Source organism: Erpetoichthys calabaricus, chromosome 5, assembly GCF_900747795.2.
Source record: "Erpetoichthys calabaricus chromosome 5, fErpCal1.3, whole genome shotgun sequence".
NCBI lineage: Eukaryota > Metazoa > Chordata > Cladistia > Polypteriformes > Polypteridae > Erpetoichthys > Erpetoichthys calabaricus.
The window spans coordinates 193,022,222-193,033,401 of record NC_041398.2 but is presented as its reverse complement, the minus strand read 5'-3'; positions in this window follow the sequence as shown (position 1 = coordinate 193,033,401).

Here is an 11,180-nt window from a genome sequence, read left to right as displayed (position 1 = left end):
ATTACACATCACACTTCTAATAACCATATGGTGGCAACTGGGTACAATAACCAATAACAAAACACTAAGTGGTTGCAACCATGATGAGGAACAATAGACAAAATATCAATTTGAAAATATAAATAAAAAATTATTACAAAGAGTGTCATCAAAACAATAAAAAACATCAAGAAAGTAGAAAAATAAACTGCATTGTTCAAAATCCCCAATCTTAAGTTCCATCCTGCTTTGACTTCTGTCTTCGACTCTCTGCAGCCCTATAATGGACCAAGAGAATTTTCTAAATTACAGCAATTCAAACAGAAAGAGGAATTGAATGTAAAAGAAATGAATAAAAAAGCACTGACGGGTTCCCTTGGAATAATATTTTGATGATAAACCTCAGAAAACAAAATTCCTCAATATTAGAAATATATATTATTTCTCAATAATATTCATTATTGCAATAGATTGGTTTCTAATTGAGAAACTGGTGAAAACCTGCATCTATTACAGCTCTGTTACATTGTAATAATTGTTGAGCACCATGATACATATTATTTTCCACATATCCTCTTTAATAAAATCCCTGTGTGCGTCCAGGTGTCCATGTGTGTGTGTCTTCTGGTGAAGTGCGCATGCGCGGGGCACGGTGCGATGCGCGATATTACTGTCAGAGAAAGTTACAGGCGTTTTATGGAAATACAAACCAGTATTACTGAGAGAGGAAATTAAAGGTACACAACACGGTAACTCATATTACAGCCACATACAAGCCAGTATTACTGTCAGAGGAGATTAAAGGCATATTACCGACGTGCACGCCTGTATTACCACCAGAGAAAATTAAAGGTATGTTACGGACGTACAAGCCAGCGGACGTACAAGACAGTATTACTGTCACAGAAAATTAAAGACACACAATACACGGCGGTAGCCCACGAAGAAAACAGCTCAGCAAGTAAACATCAACAAAAGAAAGGCTGAAAGACAAAGAAAAATATGACCTACAAAAACAATGAGGTCAAAGTCCCTTGCCATTTAATATAGACTGTTCCTACTAATCTTTATGCACTACTGTTCTAGCGGGCTAAATGACTAGTATCCTATAAAACAACAACAAAGCACACCTTTTGTATCTGTTCCAGCTTGAGCCCATTTAGGATTGAACTACAGTCCTAACTGTTACAGCCCCACCATTGACAAGACACACAATCAACCCTACTAACACAGCTAAAAAATAATCTAGAATCATTGTTATGTATGAGGTTCTGCCATCACAATTCCATGATGGGATTAAAAGTCAAACATTGTTACAATAATAATATTTATTTAATCAAAAACTATTTAAGCAATTAAGATTTATAGTGATTTTTTTTCTATTTCATACCTTCCCTAGCTTTATTATTTTTAAGAAAGAAAATGGATTGGTCCATTTTTATTTTATATAGAAATTTTTACAGTGAGACACTATAATTTAATGCTTTAATCAGTGTTTAACAGTGATTACGCTAAAGCAAATACAGAAACAATGCAAATAATATCTACGGAGCATTCAGAAATCTGAGTAAACATTTAATAGAGTTTAATGTAATGGCATATTTAAAGTGCATCATTTAAGACTTTTTTTTTCTAGATTAAATAACACATTTGCCTGTTAAATTAAAATGTCCCTCATCTGTACTTTCATCAGTGCATACATGTAATGTACCCGAGTGGCTAAGGCTGCTTAGTTAGTCTACTTCACTAACTTACAGTGTGATTGTGAGCCAGTCACTTACCAGCCAGAGTTTATATAAACAAATATACAAACCTAACTTCTTTTGAATCAAAGCATCGGTTAAAGAAATAAATGTATGTGAAGAATAAATGTCAAGTATTTATACAAGACAAAATGATACCTTCAACTTTGTGAATCATCACATTATTTTCCCAAAAATAAAATGAAATTGTTGCTCAGTGTGTTTTTATTTAGTGTACTATCCATCCATCCATTATCCAACCCGCTATATCCTAACTACAGGGTCACGGGGGTCTGCTGGAGCCAATCCCAGCCAACGCAGGGCGCAAGGCAGGAAACAAACCCTGGGCAGGGCGCCAGCCCACCGCAGGGCGTATTTAGTATACTAGTACAAAGCATATCATATTGTAACCTCTATATGATTCACAATGATGTGAATATATACCATGACCAGTAAGGGGCATGACAGTATTCCCCAAACCCCGAAAAGACAAAGTCCCGGATTCAAACATGTACTTTCATTTTACAAAGTACCTTCAACAAGCTCCTACGTTTACAGCACAGATGAGCAAAGCAAAGCCCTGATCTCTGTCTCATAACAATTTTATCATGAAGGTCAACAGAGAGTTCCATGGACTTCGTAGTTTGGTTTATGTCTTGAAATGCAGTATGAATTGTGTGTCTTTTACATACACACAGGTGTGTGTCTTTCTTAATGATGTCCATTCAGTTCACTTAGCCGTAGGTGAACTCCAATGTAGTTCCAGACACATTCCAAGGATAATTAAAGCAAACAGGATGCACCTGACCACAATTTGAAGTGTCACAGCAAATGGTCTAAATAAATGAGAGATTTCAGTTTTTGATTTTTTTATACATTTGCAAACCTTTCTGAAAGTATGTTTTCATTTTGCCATTATGGACTATTGAGTATAGATTAATGGGCAAAAATAAGAAATGTATAATTAATTTTATATGGCTACAACACAATAAAGTGTGCAGAAAGTGAAGGAGTCTGAATACTTTCTGAATCCACTGTAAGTTGTCGTGTTGATGATATTACTCTGCACAAATTCCAGGAGGTGTTCCGAAATAACCCACAAGTTTGTCCCTAGTTACAAGTGCTCAAAATGACGGCTCCCATAATAAAAACAACATGGCAGCTCTGCATGTCACTTCACCTACTGGTGCTTCAACTGGAAAAAAAAGGTAATATAACCAATTGTATCTTAGATATTTTAAGTTGCCTTGGATGTAGGCATCAGCCAAATAATAAGTAACAATATGTAATAAATCCAAAAATATATGATAATTAATTTCTATAATGGTAAAACAATCTATAACAAAAGGAACCAAATATCCAGAATCATCATATTTAAAAACATAGAAAACAGATTTGTATGTTAATAAGAAACATTTCTATAGCTTGGAAAAAATGATCAAAGTCACATAATCATAACAGAGGGGCGACACAGCGATCATTGCATATAAAATGGAAGAGCTCAGTACAACTAACAATGCTGTTCTTGAGAACGTTTTCTTTTTCTTCTTCTTCTTTGCATTTGTTTTAGTCCGCATCTCCCATGATGATGCCAATACCAACATCTACTGTGAGGCAGAAATAGCAAATTCAGATTCTCCCACCTGGACCAGTTTTGACTACAAATTTAATCATTGCACTAGATACAGTACCTTATTTGACCATGTTTTTCTCCTAGACTCCCTTTCACTACAAATCATTTTAGATGTTCTGTTATTTTCTTAAACATGTTTACTTTTTATACTCTATTTGGGTTAAACCATCATAAAATATTCTACCAGGGGTGCCCAATGCATCGATCGAGATTGATAGGTAGATCTGAAAAGTAGTGCAGGTAGATCGCGTTGCATTCAAAAAAATTTTTTTTAAACATTAGTCTATCATATATCCTCCCTATGGCATTTGCCACTTGATTGACATACAGGGCGGCCAGTCTGAGATCTGTTTTCTTCTAACACACTGGTCATCCCACACGCACAATCAAACACGCGAGCCACTGCAAAATTCTGGCTGTGATCTAGTTAGCCTTTCAATTTATATCGACTAAAGAAGGGATTTAAAAAAATTGTTTAGGGAGGGTGTGGGCTGAGGTGGAATTGGAAGAGGATTTTTTTTCTCACAATGTCACAATCGAAGTGCGTTTGTCTGATCTGCCAATCTATCGTTGCTATTCCAAAGAAGGAAAATGTGGAAAGGCACTTTCGAACTGTTCATAAAAACTACCAAACTGACTTTATTCCGAAAAGTGATCTGAGAAAGAGAAAGGAGAGGGAACTAAAATCGCAGTTAATCGGACAGCCGTCATTTTTCACTCGGCTGAATTCAAAAGCAAATGCAGACACACCCGCATCAAAAATTGCAACACTGTTTCACCTAAAACTCCTCTACAGTGGAGGATGAGATTTTGACACTACAGGATGACATTCAGTTGAGGTCTGTGGCTCTTGGACAGTTTTGGAACTTACTCACAGAGGAAAAGTACCCAAACATGAGGAAATGTGCTACCTCCTTGACTGCATTATTCAGCTCTACTTATTTAGGCGAATCAGCATTTTCCCACATGAAGATTATTAAATCCAAATACTGTAGTGACCATAAACGTATTGAATTGTTATTGTGCCATAAAGGTTATTCAGTTATGCAAGGTACGACAACATATATTTTATGTATAAAGTATATATATATATATATATAGCATTTTTAATGTAGGTAGATCATTTCGACCTGGTCATTTTAAAAGTAGTTCGCAAGCTGAAAAAGTGTGGGCACCCCTGTTCTACACACATACCAGAATCTTGTTTCAAAATGATTACTAATGATGAATTTAAACCAATATGTCCAAATCACAGCCATGTTGGCTGCACTTCCTCCTTTCTGTTTCTACACATCAGATGTTACTCCTGCACAGATTCACACAATTGATGATACCACCTAGCCCTCATACTTTTATTCCATATCTTCTGCCATTTCCTAATTCCAACTACTCTTAAAATAGTCTTCCCTTCACTTCACTACTAATTGCTATATCCACCACCAGAATTTTAACACTTTTTAGCAAGATTAACCACCTTTTATTTACTAAAAACCCCAGCTTGTGTTATGGAGAACATATAGGCAAAGTGCAGTTCTATAGCCACACGGTGGCCCTGCTCCTGAGTCTCTACATAAAGGGTAAATGTAAATAAACATTGTCACAAACGTGTGCATGGGAAACAGCTAAAGGGCCTACAAAATGGTAATTATACGCCAGACCTCAGTCTCAGTCTCTTGCAGACCATTCTTGGGAAATCTTGCTTGGTTCCAGCACTGAAAATGACGTCACTTCCAGTCATGAAGACATCATTTTTTTGTTCCGGCACCGATGACGTCATTTGCTGTTTTATCAGTTAAAACCGCCATCTTGTCTCCATGCAGTCAGTTCTGTCCTGGACTCTGTTCTATGCACATTGTGCTACTTTAAATCAACTTTTGCAGCCGGGAAAACAATATACGGGTGGCTGACCCAAATCTTTATGATGTCTTTGACTCTTTCTTATCACAACATATATACAAATAATTAATATACAAAACAATATTCAAAATATAACTGTCGTGGGCTAGGAATCACAGGCACTAAAAACAAAAAGCCAGCTTCGGAGAGCACAAAAGGCAAAAAGCAGTTGCCTGAAACACAAAGTAATCTGAGTGAATAAAGTCCCAAAACAGAATCCAAAGATGTAATCAAAGGCAACAGAGCAGAAGGTCAAAAATATGTAAACCACACACAAATAAACTTGCAATTCCTAGGTAGGTTTGAAATGAACTGCCAGGAACTGAATGAGTAACTGGGCTGTAATCCTTGTAGGTTCACAAGAATCATGGTACGCATTTGCTCAGTGTTGTAGTCGTTAGTGGATGTGGATGGATGCCCCACTCCTTCTTCCCATTTAACACTTGTCCCACCATTTTTGAACTTCTCAATCCATTTATTAGCAGTTTGCAGTAGTAAGACACTGTCACCATATTGTGAAGAAAGTCTTGTATACTGTAGATTTTGGTCCCTGATACACCTTCAGCCCATAAAAAGAGGATTATGCACGACATTTTTCTTTGGTGCAAACAGAGAGTGGAGCGACCATGTTTACTCCTAAAAACAACAAGAGAAAGTGACTGATCAAGGCCGAATGTTTAACTCTGTTGTGACATGTGAGTCGGTGTCTTGCACCCCAAAGATGAGGCTGAGTCTCAGTACTTTAGCAAAACCAGCTTTATTCATTTCAAAACAGGAACAGCAAGGTTATTTATTGTAGCGGGATCTACCATTCTAGTATACATAGACAGCAAACAGGCAGAGTTGGGGCCAGGTCAGTGGCCAAGTTATAATGTTCCCTGCATCATCCATTGTGCGACTGGTGCCTTGCGCATGGCAGCAGTCAGCTTGTAGTTGTTTCTTCCGTGCCTCGAATCTGCAGTTGCCTTGGCGACGAACAAGCAACCCTCAACAGACACAGCAGTCGCGCTTCTGCTTGTCATCCCATTGGGGAGGGTCTCAAAGAGTTCAGATGTCTCACACTGTGAGCACAGACACATCGTATTTCAACATGTGCATGGGAAACCTTCACAGCCAACCCAAACAAAATTCTTACAAAACTGAGCTTAGTATCCTTGAGTACTAAGCTTAGGATGCTGAAAAAGACAAAAATTCCTGCCAATCCACTCCATTTTTTTACTTTTAGCATTCAGATATCACAAAGCACACAGTGGCCAGATGTTGCTTGAGAGCAACACCTCAAAGGCACGGCATGACCACTGACCCAGTGACATCTAACTATGGGATAATTGCATCCTATCCTAGCTTCAGCACATTTTCTCTATTGCTGAATTACAGGGATTTTAAAACTCTTTTTGATAGGGCAAATTGTATTGTCTTTTTCATACACATGTAGTGGCACAAGTCCAAAAACTGAACCAATTTCAGAGACAGTGTTTGAAATGCTCCACCTACCTTCTTTACTCTATAAAGCGCAGAACTATTTAGTTGTCCTTATCTCTGGAAGAAATGCACACTGCAGCATTTTACATGACAGTTCATATTTTCTAGAACAGCAAAACAATGACTTTTTTTACCCCACATTTTTGTTACTAATGAAGGGATTCTTTGAAACAGGGACCTATGATGAACAGACTGTTCTTAATCGCTGCATTTGTATGTTCTTATGTAATTGTGCAAATGTACTTCCCCTGAGAGAGCTTGTTGTACAACTAGTAATTTTCAGACTATTTCAGCAATGCTTGAAGACAAAACCAGAGATCTGAAAAAATCTCTTGTCATAGTTAGCTGGCAAATCAAGTCAATATCATTAATGTGCTAACTTCAAACAAATTTATGGCATGGAAATTTTCAGTGGGCTCTTATCCATTTCTCATTATTAACAAGCCATGCTAATGTGATTCCAGAATGCATGTTGATTGCAGAGTGTCTGAATGATTGATGTTATTTGTAAAACTTTCTATTGTTTATATGAAAATGCAAATGGAAATTAATGATAATTATAATAATTGTACGCCTTACTTTGTTTATGGAAAAATTGGATTTTAATTAATAGCAAATTCTTGGAAGATTTGAAAAACACTCAATTTGTGGGCTTCCATCAAAAGCAAAATAATTGCTACCAATCAAGCTGAGTTTCTTCATGATGGGCGAGCCATTTGTCATCACTCCCGTCAGGACTAGCTTGGTCTGCTGCATAGCAACATATGATACAAATGAATTGATCAAAATAATTGCACTGGCACTAACAAGTTCATTTTTTCAAAGGGAGGGTGACAATCCACAAAGCATCTTTCAGGTTATTTTCTGAATTCCAAATATTAACATTTTCTATTAAACTCTTCTGAAAATTACTGAATTTTACACTTGATGCACTTCTCACAAGGGTTATAATGTGATGAAATTGTGCCTAAAGCCAATTACACAACTTCTAGTCATTGGGTATGTGATGTGGAAAATGCTTATTAAATAAAAAAGTCTTGAGTCATGGTTCTATATGAAATCCAAACATATCCTTTATTTATACCAAATGGTGGAGGCTCACTATGTGAGCAGCAAGCCTCTCCATACCAGGTCTGATTAGTCTTGAAAGAACAGCTCCTGTTATCACTTACTTTAATTCACATATAATAGCTAGTACTAGGGTGTTGTAAAGTGTTAGCCATTATAGATGTAGTGAGAAGTCAAGCAAAATGGCACCTTTTATTGGCTAACTAGAAAGATTACAATATGCATGCCTTCGAGACAACTCAGACCCCTTCTTCAGGTAAGATGTAATCATGTAAATAAAACGACTTTTTTGAATGGTTGGCTCTGTGATTTGTTAATTGTCTTTGCAAAAGCTATTCTAATGGGAAACTGTTAACGTTTTAATATGAATGGCATATCAAGATCTCTTTTGGTGTCTAATGTTATCCATGGGAGATGTACTACATTGCCTTTCTTGGATACATCATTCTTTCTACAGTAACTCTTCCTCTGGTGTTAACGGTTGTAGATATTCTTCATGATATTGAAAGTTGTTGTTTTCATCTTCCGCATGATCACCACCAACTGTTTCAGCACAGTCTATTGATATGTGTTTAACTATTTTTGCCGTGTTACTGATCGACATTTTTGTTATAAATTTGTTTGACTTCCTCGTTTCTAGGTGCTAGGAACACCTGTGTACTCATTTTTTCTCTTGATAACCCTTCATGATGAAATTCTTCAATAAGAGTTGGACATAATAAGTCTTCTTTAATTGGGAACTTAAAGTGAGAAAAATGTTAAAATTTATAAGAGCTGAGAGCACAAGAAGTGTGTCTGACAAAAGCATTCACAAGACTGAGAGGTGAGAGGACCATGGTCTTGTTTGAAAATGGTTGTAAGTAGGGCGTGACTTGAAAGAATCTAATGGCAAAAGTCATTGTCTCGCGGAACTTGCTTCCAGAGGTTGTAAGTGTGATGTGACTTGAAAGAATCTCATGTTAAAAGTCTCCGTCTTGTGGGAGTTCGTTCCAAAAAGTCTCTTCAAAAGATCACATCTTGTTGCAGGATAAAAAGTCTCGTCTCCCAAGATTTTGTTATTATAATAAAGAGTTTGTATGTGCATGGCATTACAGTGTCACAGCAGACAGCACTGCCTCATTACACTCAGCAGAAGTGCCTTTTGTGTGGTGATTGCCTGTTTACATCAGTTTCCACCACATATTCCAGTCACAGCAACCTCACTGCTTAGTTCAAAAAAGTGCAAAGAGCCCATCTGGAGAATTTATAATATCCCTATTTCAATACACATGCATTTGTGCATTGGTGTGACCTGCGAGTGACAGTATAGAAAATCGTTCTTTTTCCATGTATCAGTGTGCATTTGGATTACCTGCTGCACATGAACAATATTTCCAAAAATAATTTTCAAGATACTTCCTACTCAATTGAAACTGACTTAAGCATCTTATGAGGAATGATTTGGGATGGCCACAGGAGGGAGCTAATTGAACTGTTATACAGTTGCTTTATTCATACAGCCTTCATACCCAGTGGTATTTTCAAACGGAAGGGGACATAAACCCTAGCACTGCTGATAAAAACCACAATACATGTAGAATATTGTAATCATGCCATATAAATCAACATCTGTGAAAGGTTCAAACGTATAAGATAATAAAGCCCATACAATTAACAAATTCATACATCTCGATTTTTTTAGTGTGCAATGTACAAATACATTCATTGAACATATCTAAAAGTGTAACTATATTAACATTATTTTCAGTTGCAACAGCCAGATTGCTATGTTACATAATAACTTGCTGATTGAAAGACAAAGCCAAATAATGGAAAATAAATGAAGCACATTCTCCACTTTGCTTAAAGTGTAGCTTTTCTTAGTGTGGCCCTTCCATAATATGAATAGTATTAAATTATATTGCCCATTTCTAAATTTTCTTCACCAACAACCTTCCAGTATCAAGTGAGGCAAGGTAACCCTAGTGACTTATTCAAAACAATTACCCAGATAGATTTCTCATCCTCTTTGCCTCATCCCGGCTGTCAGATATCCGAGATTCACTGAGGCTGACCTCCCTGGCCCAAAGCATTCTTACGTAATTCTTGGTGAACACTCGCTTAGCTTATCTTCTGAATCTTACTTCTAATGTTTGTGAAGCTTCATCAGTAGCTATATTCAAATAAACCCTACATTTTAATATATTGATATATCATAGTACTCCCCTTCCTCTATACTAAAGTAGACTCCACAAAGTTAATTTATGTATTGAACAATCTTTTTACTATTAAAACTATTACTCACTTCTGGGGACTGGGGACCTTGTTGGCCATGTTCTTCTTCCCATTCTCTTTTGAAAAGAGAGAAGAACATACCTTGAGGACTCTGGAGTTCTTTATCTTTCCCCCCAGGGCTTTTCCCTTGTCTCCCATTTCAGATTTCACAGAAACAAAGAGCAAACTTTGACTGTTTCTGTTTCTCTCTATGTTGTGATCTGGGAATTATAACCTTGCAGAATTAAATGTTGTGCTTATTTTTAGTATTATATCTTCTTCTTCTTTCGGCTGCTCCCGTTAGGGGTTGCCAAAGCGGATCATCTTCTTCCATATCTTTCTGTCCTCTGCACCTTGTTCTGTTACACCCATCACCTGCATGTCCTCTCTCACCACATCCATTAAACTTCTCTTAGGCCTTCCTCTTTTTCTCTTGCCTGGCAGCTCTATCCTTATCATCCTTCTCCCAATATACCTAGTATCTCTCCTCTGCACATGTCCAAACCAATGCAATATTACCTCTCTGGCTTTGTCTCCCAACCATCCAACTTGAGCTGACCCTCTAATGTACTCATTTCTAATCCTATCCATCCTCGTCACACCCAATGCAAATCTTAGCATCTTTAACTCTGCTACCTCCAGCTCTCTCTCCAGCTTTCTGGTCAGTGCCACTGTCTCCAACCGATATAACATAGCTGGTCTCACTACCGACCTGTAGACCTTCCCTTTCACTCTTGCTGATACCCGGCTGTCACAAATTACTCCTGATACTCTTCTCCACCCATCCCACCCTGCCTTCACTCTCTTTTTCACCTCTCTTCCACAATCCCCATTACTCTATACTGTTGATCCCAAGTATTTAAACTCATCCACCTTCGCCAACTCTACTCCCTGCATCCTCACCATTCCAATGACCCCTCCCTTTCATTTACACACATGTATTCTGTTTTGTTCCTACTGACCTTCATTCCTCTCCTCTCTAGAGCATATCTCCACCTCTCCAGGATCTCCTCAACCTGCTCCCTACTATCTCTACAGATCACAATGTCATCAGCAAACATCATAGTCCAAGGGGACTCCTGTCTAATCTCGTCTGTCAACCTGTCCATCACCACTGCAAATAAGAA